The following is a 15,563-nucleotide window of genomic DNA, read 5'->3' on the forward strand; positions in this document are numbered from 1 at the left end:
ATTGAAATAGGTTGAAAATGTGAAGTTTAGAAGTTAAATATTATGTACAATTACGAGGAAGAACCCCCACTATCAATAGTATTTGGTACGCCTCCTAATTTAGCCAATTAAATTCGCCTATCAATCTTGGTTATGAATCATATGGTGGCATGTCTTGAAATATTTTTGTTAATTAATTATTTTTTTTATGATCGGGATGTTCGGACCTGTTTACATCCACTTCAACTAATTCTCGGGGATCTTGAAACTACCGATTAGGTAAGATTTTCAGTGATTACCCTTATTAATAACTAAAGAGTGACTCGAACTCATGACTTTTTGAGTAATACATTCAAGAATCTCTATTGAATTATTCAACCACCCCAAAAGTAGCTTGTCTAGGGTATCAATGTGTTCCATGTCATACATAGTTTTATATAGAGTTAATTTCATTCATTTCTTATATGCTTAAATTTTAAAAGTTTTAATGATTTTCGAAAACTATTAAATATTATGATTTGTATAAATTAATATGTTGTAATATGACTAAACTATAAAAATACTATAATTTGTACACATCAATATGTTATTATATGATTGAATGATTTAAAATTAGAGGTAAATGAAATTACAATAAATAATGTGACAAATTATTAGGATAGTCTGCAAAATGGTTTAGTATCAAATTTGATCACAATATTGCGTTGCCATTTCAATTTTAAGGATTAATTATTTATTAAAATCTTATCATAAATTAGCATAGTGATCTATAATTAGATATCAATTACTTAATGGAAAATATTATTTAGGTCTACAAGCGAATCATAAATAAGGTTTTTAAGATATTTCCCGGAACATAGGGGGTCAACCAATATTGTCAAACGACATTTATTATCCGAAGAGACGACATGTCGTTTGGCTTGGAAACGGATGTCATTTTCCTTTCAGCCTGTTATGCGTTTTAAAAAATATCAGTTTACTCCCTCTACTGTTTCGCAAATATAAAAACCCCTAGATTTATGGTAGCCAGTACACCTAAATCATATTTACGATAAACCACATGGATATTACATCGCACTAGAATATGTTTGTTTAAAAAAAAAACACACATTGATAATATCACTGTTTTGAAACCCGGACCAGACCAGTTGGATCGATCGGAAATCGGCCACAATTTGGTCCAATTCAATGTTAAACTTGTTAATAGATTAAAAATCGCTTTGGACTATGGTCGGACTGGCAAAATAGTCCCAAACCACTAGTTCAACCGGTCTGTGACCCAAACCGAGTCACTAATTATTTGCATATCTAAACCCTAAAAAAAACCCATTCCCAAATTTGCATCTTCATTCCTTATTTCAATTGGGGATATTTTCTTTCTTAGCTGCACAGAGTTCGAAACTTTGAATCGCATCCGCATCTTCAATCTTCCTGCATCTGCATCTGCACCTTTCAAATTCCATTTTCAATCTTCTTCTTCACTCGACTAAAGTCTAAAGAAGATTTAAATCGATCCTAGTTCAACTTCACTTGCAAAATTGTACTTCTTTACTCTAAACTGTACTTCGCCGGATTGCAGGTTGATTCTCTTTTCCTTTTTTAGTTTTGTAGTTGTATTATTGTATAGGATGAAGAATAATTTGGGATTAATAGTGCTCTATTTGGTGCTTTGTGGAACAACTTTGTTATCTGAATTCTTCTTAAGAATATTTAGTGGGCTGCCTAACTTTGGACATATATTAAGGGGATATATATGATTCAATTTTATTGTGTCTAACATTTTATTGTATTGCTTACACTATAGGAATTTATAACTAATATGAGATAGGCTATTTTGATTTTGGCTCTATTGTTGGAATATGACCTTTTTCCGACACCCTACAATGTTAGAACATATATTTTTTAATGCAACAATGTCGTAATAATCATTTTATGGGTAGAATTATTACGAAGCCAAGCCCCTCGCATAGTTAAAAATAAGGAATATGAAAAAAAGAAAGCAGTACATTTTTATTCTCTCATGTTAAAAATAAAAGACAAAGAAAGTTATCTCAACTTTCATCATTTCTTGTAACCATCTCCATTCATTAATGGAATGGGATAAAAAAATAATGACATGATGCGATCTTTAAACAACTCTTCAATAGCATGCCCGTCTCTATATTGGTACACACACTGAGCCACCCTGCCTAGGTTCATCGCAACTGTAACAAACGTTTCTGGAAAATGAGGGTTTCCAAGCCGATCTCTGTTCATCTTCATCCACGTTGTAGCAATCATTTTCTGTATGTGTTCACGAGCCTCTTCTTCAGACGCTCCAGTTTCATGCATGTAACAATTGATGGATTTAAGAGTATCCACTCTTACTATCTTGTACTAAGCCTCACTGTTTTTTTTTTTTTTAAATAGTGAAAATATTTTATAATCAATTACAGTTTATTAACTCCTCTTCGGATCTAAGCTTTTTACTTAGAGGACAAATTTATGATTGATAGTTTCAAAAAAGATATATAATAAACAAATAACTCTTAATAATAAATAGATTAATACGTGAGCTCATGTCAAAAAAGTATCATATTTTAAAAAAGAAAAGTATATATATAAAGCTTACAGATGAAGTCCCCATGTCATTTGCAAGTCGTATAATGATTGATGACCACTTAATTATATCGCTATATTCTTCCAAGTATTTCATAGGCCCCTTTGGTAATGGATTTGTACTTAAAAAATATGCATGGATTAGCATCACAAGTGCTCCTATAGAAATCCATGCATCGTCCATGTATTCTTTGAGGGTTGGGGTGTAACCATCCTTATACCACTTTGCCTCCAATAAATAGTTTTTGCATAAATCTGCCCACTAAAACAATTTATAATGATATCAATCATAATGAATCGCACATAAATCTACAACATTAAAAAATCATCTTCATAATATATTCTATATAAATAGATTGTATTAATTACCGATTTCTTTAGATAAGGAATGATGTCAACTGTGTGTTCTTTGACAGCATCAAAACCCAATTCGTTGACGAAATTGTAGAGAGCAAGAAAAAATATCTTCATATAGTGTGGAAGTTGGTCAATTTTGTTGACATCCCATCTAAATAACAACACAAATTATATATAAAAATTCCATGTTGGGAATAGCTATGCACGGAATTAAATAACTATGTGTATCAATCGAAACTATCATGGCCTGCCACAAACCTGTCAATAGCTTCGGTTAAAATTTCAAGTTCATCCAAAGTGCCATAAACATTATACACATCATCCATAGACGTAATCAAAGCATTGACGATTCCAGACATAGTCCTACAATGTCCATACTGTGGTTCGGAAGTCATCCCCATAGCCCAAAAGAAACTCATCATCCAGCTATCTCGTGCAAAACTACTAAGTTGATGTCCAAGACCCATCTTCTTCCACTTCCTTTATATGAAAAAGAACATCATCATGTGTACAAGATATACAAGAAGTTCCAATGATTTTTAGTTTATTAATTGCTTTTATATTTATGTTGTAGGTTCATGTTTAGATATTAAATCAACAACTTTACCCTCTCTTAATTAGGTATAGCTAGCCTCTTACCTTGATGTAGACTTCATATCCTCTTGATGCATTGCTTGCACCATGTTAAAATCAAGTTTGGCAAGCTTAAGCACGATACTGTTTATGTCAGGTCTTGTCTCATATACATCTATGAACCACCTTGCCTCCAATCTTGGCATCCTCCAATACCGCGGAAGCTCCAACTCATGGCTCACTACAGTGGAAAGATATTGATCTTTGTTTTCTTTCACATATTCCTTGAGGTAGGAGGTTGTGAAATTTCTAACATCATCAAAGATGACATTCTCTCCTTCTTTCAAAAGAAAAGCAGCTTCATACATAGATAAAATTCCTCTGCAATCATCTGTGAGGCATGGCCTGAAGTTTCCTTTCTCATCCCTGAAATTGTCGAAAATTTCTGGAAAAAGGATGAAATAATTAAAGTGAAATGAATTACTTTTTCCATCATGTTGCACCGTAAAAGAATTTCATGTATCCAATATATTTTACTATATAGTTTGGTAGAAAAATTGTGTATAAATGAATCCAAATGGCAAATTTTTGTGTATGTTATAAATCTATATTAGGCACCTATAGGAATATCATAGCCATGCTGTCTTAAAAGTCTGAATTCAAGAGATATTGCATGTAAACTTTCTTCTCTTGGCTTATAATTGTTGGAATTATTGTTGTGTATCTCATTTAGGATTCTCTTTATTTCATCCTGAAGGTGATTAGATACTCCAAGTCTTTCCAAGTCATCAATCAGCTCTAGTTGATATAAGGGATCCACCGAATTAAGCATCAGCCTAACTTCTTCCTTAAGCTTTTCAACCCGTTGGGCAAACGATTCTCCCTGCATATTTCAGAACTAATTAATTTTAATAACTTATAAATACAGATGCGAACCAAATATTTCTATAAGTATAAGCAGTAAAAGTTAATTGACAACAGAAATATACCACATAGTTACTGGTGAGTGATTGAACATAATCATGGGACCAATTGGAAGGTGGGTAATTGGCTGATCGTCTAACAATGGTTTCATCAGACGTTTTGGTTGCAGCTATACATTTAAGTATTGATCTATCAGCTCGACGAACGATGTTGCTGGATGATCCAACTAAGGAGCTTTTTAAAGGCGGCAATCTTATAAAAGTTATTGAAGGCAGTGAAGTAAGCTGACAATAAAGAGCCATTTTGATTTAGGAAGGTTTTAAGGTCAAGTGTCAGATGGAATGACTTGCATGAGGTTGTAGTTGCACTCCTGTTGCCTCTCTCTAATTTATACACACCGTGTCTTACCATGAGTACGAGGTAATCAATATGAACGAATAAAAAATAAAAAATAAAAAAAGAATATGATTTTAATATTAATGAATCTTGGTTTTTTGATAAGAAAGCTAACTAATACTTTCTAACTATCTTGCAATGAGCCACACATACTTGTGAAGTAATATGTTTGTCTTCCAAAATATGAATGTTGTAAATCAATACCAATCCTACCTGCAAGATTAGTCACAATACAAAACAGAAACTGCAAGAACAATGAACAATCACACAACACAAGATATATCGTGGTTCGCTTGTTCAATATAGAACAAGTTACATCCACGTTGAACTCCAGAATATGGAGCTCGCTGCACTGATATTGATCACTTCAAAGATTACAATTTACAGATGAATATTCTTCACTGTCACTCACCGAATCAAACACTCATTCACTTCCCTGTATCCCGCAACTCCTATCAAACCCTAGAGTACTCTATACCTTTTAAGGAACCCTTGCCCTAAAACAAATACTCCAGAAAGATTCACACAAAGAAGACTCAGAATGGGTGTGAAACCCTAACCCAAATGAAATGCTATTTCAGAGAAAATGAAACGAAGACCTAAAACTCGATCTCTCCCAAATGCGTGAATAGTCCCTTTTTTATACTGTTGACTTCTGATTGCATTTGAGCCATTGGATTCTCTTTAACTTTGATGGCTGTGATTCATTTGGAATAATAGACAAAACGACAACATTTTTTTACCTGGTCTAAACGACGTCGCATGCTTCACTTATTTAACAATCTCCACCTTGAAGTATATGGCAGTCGTTTCAGCAATGTCAGTTCAGTTGTGCAGCAAGCTTTTCCATACTCCTTCTTAGTTCTGATTTGGTTATCCCACATGCAATAAGTTTAAGCAGTGCTTGAACTTTGCAAGTGTTACAACCTTGGTTCCCATGTCTGTCGGGTTGTTTTCAGTTGGGATTTTCTGCAGGTTCACTTCTCCTTTGGAGATCATATCCCTCACAAAATGATACCTCACGTCAACATGTTTGGTTCTCTCATGGTACACGGGATTCTTTCCCAGATGAATGGCACTCTGACTATCTGAATAGACAGTCACAGTTCCATCCTGCAGCTTGGCCTCTTTCAGGAATCCTTGGAGCCATATGGCTTCTTTGAATGCGTCGGTTACAGCCACGTATTCAGCTTCAGTTGTGGACAAGGCTACCAGTGGATGCAGTTGGGACTTCCAACTGATGCAGTTTCCTCCCAAAGTAAACTGATATGCTGTGGTGAATTTCCGCGAATCTCTATCACCTGCAAAATCAGAATCTACATACCCACCAGATCAAGTGTGGAGTTTCTTTTACAGAAATTCAGACCAATATTTTCTATACTTTTAATGTATGTTAGTAGCCATTTCAAAGCATTCTAGTGATCACACCCAGGATTTGACATGTATCTACTTAGAAGTGATATTGAATATGATAAATCAGGTCTTATACTGATCATAGAGTACATAACAGAACCAATGGCATTTGCATATGGTATGGTTTCCATTTTTAGTCTATCAGGTTCTGTTTTAGGACTTTGGGCTTTTCTAAGGATGAGGTGACTAGCTAGGGGCATTGTGGCACACTTAGAGTCACTCATTCCAAACTTTAGCACAAGTTTTTCAGATAAGGCATCTGATGCAATTTTAGGCTGTAATTCTTCCTGTTTCTTTCTATTAACATACCTAAAATTTTCTTAGCACAGCCCAAATCCTTCATGTCAAATTCAGCATGCAATTTCCCTTTCAATTCCTCAATTTGGTCTTAGATTTACTAATTAATAGCATGTCATCAACATATAATAACAAATATACAGGATTTGTATCCACATGTGCAAAATAGAAACAATTATCATGCTCACTTCTAGTAAACCCTATGCCTACTATAAAGGAGTCAAATCTCTTGTACCACTGCCTAGGTGCTTGTTTGAGACCATACAGAGATTTATACAGCAAACATACATGGTCAGGGAACCTTTTATCCTTAAACCCTATAGGTTGACTCATATAAATCTGTTCTTCTAATTCGCCATGCAAGAATGCAGTTTTTACATCTAACTGCTCTAACTCTAAGTCATAATGGGCTACTATAGATAACATAAATCTTATAGTTTTGAATTTAACAACAGGTGAGAAAATTTCAGTAAAGTCTATACCTGCTCGCTGGGTGTAGCCTTTGGCTACCAACCTAGCCTTATACCTTGGTGGATCAGTTTGGTTTATGCCTTCCTTTAGCTTGTATAACCACTTACAGTCCACCAGTTTGACATCTTTGGGTTTTGGAACCAGAATCCAGGTTTTGTTCTGCCACAGGGAGTCCATCTCCTCATTCATGGTAGTGAGCCAATGTTTTCTGTCCTTTGAGTTGACTGCCTGTTCATAGGAGTCAGGTTCTGTCCTCTGGATCTCTACTCCAGCCAGCAGGGCTGTGTAGATGAGGTCTGCATAACTGAACCTTGCTGGTGGTCTTATGTCCCTTCTGGTTCTATCTCTGGCCAGTTGATACTGAGCCAGATCATTTTGTTGGTCATTGTCAATGTTTTCCTCACTTTCATCTTCACCATTAGGTTCAGTATTAGTTGTAGTGTGCTCAGTTTCATATTCTGGTTCATCAGTATTGTTCTCAGGCTCCTGTTGCCTTGTTGACTCCACCTCAAACTGAGTACTGTCTGTTTGCTATGGTGTCTCCACTTGGTGGCTTGAGGTACCTGCACTGTTATTAGTAACCCTACAAGGGAACATAAATTCATTAAAGATAACATCTCTACTGATGATAACCTTAACCCCTAGGGTTTCTCTCTCCCACAGCCTATATCCTTTGGTTCCTTCTTGATACCCCAGAAATACACATCTTAGGGACCTTGGTTCTAATTTTTTATCTACTGTATGTGCATAGGCTACACAGCCAAATACTCTTAGGTGGCTGAGTGAAGGTTTTCTTCCTGTCCATTTTTCTTCAGGGCATATAAGACCAGTTGCACTAGAGGGAGTTCTATTTATCAAATAGGCAGCTGTGGTTAAAGCCTCTCCCCAAAAGGACTTAGGTAGTCCAGCTGTGAAGAGGAGACAGCTAACCTTCTCTAACAGTGTCCTGTTCATCCTCTCAGCAACTCCATTTTGCTGAGGTGTTCTTCTAACTGTCTTATGTCTCATAATCCCCTAGTCTTTACAATATGCATCAAACTCAGTGTTACAGAATTCCAGGCCATTGTCAGTTCTGAGTGCTTTCACCTTTTTCTCCAGTTGGTTTTCTACTAAAGTCTTCCAACTCTTAAACTTACTTAGTGCCTCATCTTTGGTCGTAAGAAGGTAAACCTACATTTTCCTACTGAAATCATCCACTATGGCTAGAAAGTAACTATTACCCCCATGAGTTTTGACTCTCTCTGGACCCCACAGATCAGCATGAAGATAATCCAAACATCCCACAGACAGGTGAGTTCCTTTTGGGAAGCTCAACCCGTGCTGTTTGCCCATGACACAAATCTCACAAAACTCTAAGTCTGATACATTGTCATTACCAAAGTACCCCTGTTGTTTGAGATTGCTCATACTAGTTTGGCCTATATGGCCCATCCTGAGGTGCCATTTTTCTGCATTTGAAATGTTAGTAGATATGAAAGCAGAATTAACATTCAACTGATAATATTGACCACTCAATATGTACAGACCATGCCTTTTCACACCCTCAAACAGAATTTGATTATTCTTATAAACAGTAATGCAACCATTTTCAGCTCTATAGCTACAGCCTGCTTCATCCAGTGTGCCTAATGAAATCAGGTTACGCTTAAGCTCTGGTTGGTTAACATTATTAGTTTGCTAGTTTTAAGTCTAAGGGTAATGCTACCAATCCCTTGAACCCTACATGAATTATTATTTCCCATAAACACTATTTCAGGTTCACCAGTTATCAGGTTTTGAAACCAGGTTTTATTAGGGCTAATATGAAAGGAACACCCTGAGTCTAGCACCCATTCATTAGCAGTTTCAGAATTGGACACAGTAAGGGCGTCAGTGATCTCAAAGCTGTTACTAGAGGATGCTAGGTTACTCTCTGTACTATTCTGCTTTTGCTTCCTAATCCAATCATAGCAATTCTTTTTTATGTGACCAGGTTTGTTGCAATGGAAACACTTTCTAGTCTCTGACTTAGACTTATTGTTATTATAGCCTTTGCCTTTCTTCTTATTCTTAGGGCCTAGGTTTTGTTGAACCCCCTTTCAAGTGTCTTTACCAAAATGACCAGTGTCTTGTTTTCCTTTTACAAAGAGATTATTCCCATTTCTCTTTTGTATTTTTAGCTCTAGTTCTCTGGATTTTAAGCCAGCCATTATTAGATCTACACTAGGGACTATACCAGTGTACTGTAATGCATTCTTTACTACTAAATATTCATCAAGAAGAGAATTTAACAAAATCATTACAAGACTAGAATCTCCTAATTCCTGATCAGTTCCTTTTAGCACTAATGCCATTTTTAGAAATTCATCTAAATTTTCTTCTAATGACTTAAGAGGCATCCATTCTATAAGAAAACAGAGCACCTTTCAAGAATGCTAAATTAGGAGTAGATTTCAATGCATACAGAGTTTCGAGTTTACCCCAGAGCTCTATTGGTGTGTCAAGACCATCATTTTTCGCAGAACACTATCTGATAAATTCATGATTATCAGATTGTATGCTTCTTCATCTATCTCTGCTTTCTTTTTCATCTTTTCTTCTTACCACTTGGTTTCATCTTTCTTCAGTGCTATTCCCACCTTGTTGTGGGATAAAAGTGCCTTCATCTTTTTCTTCCAGGTATTGAAATCCATCTTCCCATCATACTGGGATATCTTTACACGCGTGGTAGTGTTCATCATATTTACAATGACAAGACAGAGCAGTATAAGGAGTACATGGCTTTGTTACACCAGAAGTTGCCAAATACTGCCAGGCGTTTTTAAGGCGGTCACTGGTATTCCAGCTATATACCCTTAAACAGACTCAAAAGATATTCAAAAAACCCTAATTAAAAGAGAAAACCCCTAAATCTTGACAAAACCCTAATTATGATTTTGCCCTATTTTCGTCGATCCCTTGTGTATGTGACCTAATCTCACGAATTAGCCCCAAGACTCAACAAGATTTGATAGCCTAATGATCTAGGGACCTTTAAATCGAAAGACCCCCAAAAACTGACAAACCCTAATTTTTGAGTTCGTCAAGAGTTGAACGATTTCTAACCCTAGATTCGATTTAGACCTAAAAGGCTCTGATACCACTGTTGTAAATCAATACGAATCCTTCAACCTGCAAGATTAGTCACAATACAAAACAGAAACTACAAGAACAACGAACAATCACACAACACAAGATATACCGTGGTTCGCTTGTTCAATATAGAACAAGTTACATCCACGTTGAACTCCAAAATATGGAGCTCGCTGCACTGATATTGATCACTTCAAAGATTACAATTTACAGATGAATATTCTTCACTGTCACTCACCGAATCAAACACTCATTCACTTCCCTGTATCCTGCAAATCCTATCAAACCCTAGAGTACTTTACACCCTTTAAGGAACCCCTGCCCTCAAACAAATACTCCAGAAAGATTCACACAAAGAAGACCCAGAATGGGCGTGAAACCCTAACCCAAATGAAATGCTATTTCAGAGAAAATGAAACGAAGACCTAAAACTCGATCTCTCCCAAATGCGTGAATAGTCCCTTTTTTATACTGTTGACTTCTGATTGCATTTGAGCCGTTGGATTCTCTTTAACTTTGATTGTTGTGATTCATTTGGAATAATAGACAAAACGACAACGTTTTGTTACCTAGTCTAAACGACGTCGCATGCTTCACTTATTTAACAATGAAACTTGTAATTACTCAGTATTTAGTTTATTTGTCTCGTAAAGTTTTATAAGAATCTATAATTTGTTTGATCCGGAAACTGATGTGAGAAAACTTTTAATTTGTAATGAAATTTTTTGATATTGTGTGGGCGGAGAGAGGTGGTGAGCAAATAGTGTTTTGTGGGATTTTTTTGTATTTTTTTAAATTATATTTTGACATGTTTACTACCTTTTTCCGTTTATGAAAAAAAAAAAAAAAGTGCGCCGAATAAAAATTTTACATTTTACGAAGAAAACACAAGGAAAACATAAACAAATGAAGTATCAAAGTTCACGTTTAATAAATGACAGCATAAAATAATTGTTTCCCAGAGATTCTTAATAATAATTCATTTACTTACTTACCAATTTGAATTCTTTTAACGTGGGTAAAATCCGAACACAAGTAATAGTGTTAACTTCTCTAACAAACGGTTTCATGTAAATTAAAAAGCTAAAAACTATTAAACCTTCAAAACTAATTATAATCAAAGTATTCAATATTATTCCATCTAACCAATTGAAACGATCTTTTTCATTAATCTAAATACCATTTCTTTGGTAAATTAATGAAGAGTGGAAGCACCATGGACTGACAATAAAAAAGAGTTCTTAACATAGCTAAAAGAATTATGTATATGCACATTGAAATTATAAGTATGATGCTTCAGGCTTTCTTAATTTAAGTGAACCAAATAATAAAGGCCTAATAATAAAGGCCTAACGACTTCCACCTATCCAAAGTTTAGCATAAAGACAAATTGATACTTAAAATATTTGAAAATGACAAATAAATATTTTTGTCATATTCTGTTAAGGATTTCTGTTTGTTAAAAGATAGTATAATAATTTTATTTTCATTCCAAGCTTATTTATACAGTCTTCTTATATCATCGATTGATTTTTTGATTGAATTTAATATTTTTTATAAAATTTGGTGATAAATAATGGCATTGACTTTTGTTGGTGTGCATTGAGAATAGAGATAGGTTGATATTTTATTCTTTTCATCATTTTCATCTTTTAATAGGTTAAAATTCCTACCACAACAACATGACAGAAAATAAATATTTATCATTTTCAAACCTTTTAATATCATTTTATCTTTATAACAAACTTGGATATGCGTAAGACGTTGCCCCAATAACAAAGGATGAATCCGGACCAATTCCTTAAATGTCTCTCTAGATATATGTCAATATCTCGGGAATAGAAAATTTGGAGAATTGATGGATGAGGAAACATAAAGGCCGAATAGTTTTTTCTAATTCAAAAACCAAGGACGGTGGCTCTCACCAAATGTCAAATGAAAGGACCAAAACGTCAAATTAATCAAGGAACTCGGGAAATCGGTGTATTCGAGAAAAAAGCAAATCATTGATGCATTTTTAAGTCAATTAAAGGGGCTAGAAAAAGGACCTCTAGATATACCTGTTAGGATTTAATCGATGGAAAACACAGCGGCCGGAAAATAAAATTCGATTAAACCTTTTAAACCCAACGAATCCGGGCATAGATTATTATATTTACATGCGTTAAAACTTAAACCAATTCAAGGATTAATTATATGCCAACGTTTGAAGAATCCTTCACGTTTAATTTTTGGTACTGTTCACCATCAGCACTGTTCATTATCACTGTTTCATGTCACTGTTTATCAGAACACAATTTCTTCGCAATCTGATTCAAAAGAAGAATCAAGCTAATGAAGTCCACACAAAGGTAGGAAGTAGGAACGATAATCCACAATCAAAAAGGTTGCTAGACTGATTGATTACTCAAAGCCAAAGGCTGAATCAGGGCCCTCACCTGCCTAGGGCCCCCAAAAAATGGGGCCCAAATTTTTTATAAATTTTTTTTTTTAATATCTTACAAAAAAAAATAAAAATGGTTTATAATTTCTTATCTAAGCCAAGGGATCCCAAAAAAAGTCAAAAAAATCCAAATTTATTATAAACTTTTTACATATATTCCCACCCAAAGTTTAACAAAATAGCAAGTTTGTACCTCTAGTTTTATATATTCTAGTTTGTACCCTTAAATTAACACATTGAATCTCTTTTAACAATGGAAGACTAAAATAGTTATTTACATATCTCAAATTACTCACCCTTAATTTAATCCCAAAATTTGACATTCACATAAATCATCTCCAACCCTCTTCTGCCGCCAGTGGTTTGGAGTTGATTTCGGTCAATTTTGGTTCCGATCGATTTTCTTACCAAAATCGACTGAAATCATCATTTTATCATTTTCCAACCTTGATAGCCCTCGATTTGACTAATTTTTTATGAATCTCGCAAACCAACTCCATCACACGATAGCCATTTTCAGCCTTTTTGGAATGTACTAGACATTGTTGGCCTTCCCCGACACCACCATCTTCCGCCCCTCAACCCTCTCACCAAAACCCCTATCATACCTTATCTGTTTACTCTGCCAATCGCCGACCATTGATACCTTTTGGGCCGTGACTTCTCAAGCATTTTCTTATCAATCTTGGCATTGGAAATCACCTATTTCACCACCCATCCAACATCTACTCTCCAAAACCACCCCACCAACCTAACCTTGTTAGCTTGTCGGTTGCTGTCCACCTCTCCTAGTGATTTTTCATTTCAAAAGGCAACAAAAAAATAATAATAATAATAATTTTTTTAATATATGCTTATATTATTAGAGGGCCCTAAAATAACTCATGTCTAGGTCACAAATGTTCTAGAGACGGCCCTAGGCTGAATGAAAATTGAAAGAAAAATTCTCTCAATTTGCTTTGGGCAGCCAGGGTTAATGAAAAATAATAAACTCATTTATTTTTCCTTTTCCTTTTCTTTATATAGTAAGGCATGTCATTGTTTTAAAAATCGGTCCGCATCGCTTCTTGACCCGGTCAAAGAGCCGATTCGCGGATTGATCAGTCTAACCTATTGAATCGGTCGGTCCCATCGATATATAACAGTCACATCTTTAAACAATTTCATTAATTGTTATAAGTTTGAAAACATACAAATACTTCCTTAAAATTTACTTATAAGCCCCTAAGCTCGTATATGTTTAAAATAAAGCAAATACACCCTATAGATTTTATTATTAATTATTTTTTTCTCTCTCCCTATCACTTCTATCTTTCTCATTTTTTTCTCTCTCCCCATCAGGCTATCACTCTCCATCACTTTCTTCTTTCTCCTTTTTTTCTCTTTCTCTTTCCGTCACTTTCTTTTTTCTATTAACACATTAGCGTCTCTCTACCGTAATTTTTCTCTCCTCTTCTCTTTCTTTTTCCTTCTCTTTCCCTTCACCTCCTCTTTTCTTTCTTCTAATCTTCTTCCTTACTCTTTCTCTTGTCTCCTCTTCTCTTTCTTCTTCCTTCCCCTTCCCTTACTTCTTCTTCTTTACATTGTAGATTTTAGAGTAAATGAAGAAGAATAGAAGATGAAAATGGAAGACGCAATTTTGTCTTTCTATTAAAATGAAATAGAGAATGAAACGGTACTACAAATTGGTTTAAGAATTAGGAATATGAATTTTTGAGGATCAGATACCAAAAAACAACAAACCATTTTAAGCCCCAGGCCGGTCAAGCCAGCGGTTTTATATTGTTCCACCGGTCCATTGCCGGTCCAAGGCAGGTTTAATGACATTCCTGATTTTTATGTTAACCTAGACCAGAGTAAAGGTTGGCTTCCGATCGAACCGGTTAGATCGGACGGTCCGGTCCAGGTTTTAAAACAGGGAGGCATATACGGGCAACAACTCCAACAAATTCAAATGCACAACAAAATGACCAAAATACACATTTCATCTAAAAGATGAAATTACCCTTCTGTTCATCATTTATCTTAAACTATCTTTAATGTGTGTAACCCATAAGCTCTTCATTATGTTGGTAGTGATTGAAATCGTAATTTAGAACCAGCTAATTTGCATTTTGTACACTAACCAAGATTAGCCTCTAACAAAACATCATGGTTACCCAACAAACAAAGATTATGAGAAATCGCTACCTGTCAACCTTATATTTACCATGCAATGAAATCATTTCATCATTTGTTATCCTATCAAGCTAAAGCATAGAAATAAAGTTAACGTCAGATGTTATCTAGATGTGTCAATATCTGGTTATCGGATCAACGGCCAAATTAAAATTAGATGACTGAGAAAATTAAAGTTGTAGGCTTCATTTGTTTCACTTTTGGGAAAACTATTATTAGTATTCCCAAAAAACTTAAACAGTAAAATGTCATTATTCTCAAAATATTATTCTATATTTTTCAATTTCTTTTAAACCTCCTAAATTTGTTAATTTAACCAAATACCCCCAAATATTTTTTTTAGAAATTACAAAAACACTCCGACCATCCTCCGGCGGTGGTGGCCGACTGTCCATATTTAATGGGTGGGTTGGGAGTGTTTTTGTTAACTTTTAATATTTTATTATAGAGGTGTTTAGTAAATAAACAAACATAGTGGGTATTTTATTAATTTTCAAATCTTACATCGTAATACTTGCCCAATTCAACTTTTTTTTTAAATTTTTTTCAAAAAACTTTTCTCAAAATTGTAAAAAAATGAACCAAAGGAAGCCGTGGTGATCAATCAACTCTCTGACTAGTTGACAATTTGTGAATGAAAAGAGTATTTGAACACGAGAACCTGAAATTATATGCACATATATGCACATTGAAATTAAAGTACGATGCTTCAGGCTTTCTTAATTTAAGTGAACCAAATAATAAAGGATGAATCCGGACCAATTCCTTAAATATAGAAATTTGTCAATATCTTAAGAATAGAAAATTTGGAGAATTGATGGAT

The sequence above is a fragment of the Pistacia vera genome, unplaced genomic scaffold, assembly GCF_008641045.1.
Source record: "Pistacia vera cultivar Batoury unplaced genomic scaffold, PisVer_v2 Contig338, whole genome shotgun sequence".
In the NCBI taxonomy this organism is placed as follows: Eukaryota; Viridiplantae; Streptophyta; class Magnoliopsida; order Sapindales; family Anacardiaceae; genus Pistacia; species Pistacia vera.